The 1,594-nt window shown below is 24.1% G+C and overlaps 1 long non-coding RNA gene across 1 annotated transcript; it reads right to left on the bottom strand.

Annotated features, from left to right (window-relative positions):
* Positions 1 to 379: 379 nt before the first annotated feature.
* Positions 380 to 1,381, bottom strand: LOC113224431. Its single transcript, XR_003309173.1, has 2 exons — positions 1,089 to 1,381; positions 380 to 859 (listed from the first exon to the last, which is right to left on the bottom strand). It is a non-coding gene; the product is annotated as an uncharacterized LOC113224431 (long non-coding RNA).
* Positions 1,382 to 1,594: the final 213 nt, after the last annotated feature.

The raw sequence follows: 1,594 nt of genomic DNA, 5'->3' as shown, positions 1-1,594 counted from the left end.
TTTAATTCATATGTATTATTTATGAATAACATATCCATATTATTTAAATAAAATTCATGATTTTTAGGAACACATTGTTCCTTCTGGTTTGGAAAAAAAAGTTGGTGATGTCTTATAATTAGATGTCATACCATCACACTCTTTTCCTTTCGTTGTCGTATAAGCATTAAAAAACGTTTCATATGATTTGTCACATTCATCTAATGATGAAGTGTTTGTAACACTTGTAGTGTTTGTAGTATGTGTAGTGTTTGTAGTATTTGTAGTGTTTGTAGTATGTGTAGTGTTTGTAGTATTTGTAGTGTTTGTAGTATGTGTACTGTTTGTAGTATGCGTAGTGTTTGTAGTATGTGTAGTGTTTGTAGTACTTACTTTAACATTTGTTTTGTTTTTATTTTTTTTTTTTATGATTTGTTCAAATTTTTTAAAAATATTTTCATAATTATCCATTTTCTTTTCCTCTATATACCCAGTATTTCTTTCATTTTGTTCAAATTTCTGATGATAGGATTCTTTTACATATTGTTCTGTCTTTTTAGAACCACCGAATGCACATTCATTCTTATCAGTTGATTCATTCTTATCAGTTGTGCTTTTAGAAATTCTAATAGTGCCAGGTATACGTCTATCCGTATTAGCATTTGTGGTAGAACTATAAGTATTAAATACTTTTTTATGTTTCCTGTCTTTAATCGCCATACTAGATTCTCCCAATATGCCATTCAAACCGCCATATAAGCCATTTATGTTATTTCTTCTTTCATCTATATGGTATTCTGTTAATTGTCTTGCATATGTTATATACTTTTTTTTTTTTTTTTATAATTCCTTTAAAATCATTCCTATGGTTATGTCCAGTCTGTAAACAAATTGCGAAAGTAACGTATAAAAAAAAAAAAAAAAAAAAAAAAAGCCAAAACTACATATATGTTCGTACGCATACAGGTAACAATATGCAGGACATACATTAACCAAACTGTTGTATATAAAATAGGAATAGATAAAAAAAAAAACATAAGATTATTGCAACATAACACATTATAACACTATCATACGTTACACTAAAAATTCAAAATTTAATATCTTACTTGTGATAATAAATAAAATAAAACAAACAAAAAAAGCAGTTTTAATTTTAAAAATTGAAAATTCTTCACTAGTTTTATATTTCCCTTTTATTGTTTCCATAACATTTGTACCATAATCTTTATATCTTTGACTTTTTACTGTGAAATTATTCCACCGTAAAATAAAAGTGTCATCACATAATTCCATATTGTCATGCAAATAAAATAGTTAAAAAAAAAAAAATATAAAAATAAGAAAGAATAAGCACAATTCGTGTATGCTTTATTTTTTTTTTTATAAATTAACACTAGGAACTGCAAAAAAAGTTTAAATAGAATAACTGTATACTGTTAAAATGTATTTTTTTTATAATTTAAAAGTAGAAAACACAAAAATAAATAAAAATAGCATTACTTTATATTATTAACATATATTTTGTTTATAATTTAATTTCATAGTAGAAAATGTCAAAAAAAAAAAATAGAATAGAATAAAACAGAATATAATAGAATAAAGTAGAATAGAA

This window comes from Piliocolobus tephrosceles, unplaced genomic scaffold, assembly GCF_002776525.5.
Source record: "Piliocolobus tephrosceles isolate RC106 unplaced genomic scaffold, ASM277652v3 unscaffolded_44756, whole genome shotgun sequence".
NCBI lineage: Eukaryota > Metazoa > Chordata > Mammalia > Primates > Cercopithecidae > Piliocolobus > Piliocolobus tephrosceles.
The sequence above is the reverse complement of the archived record's forward strand: the minus strand, read 5'-3'. Positions and strand labels throughout refer to the sequence as shown.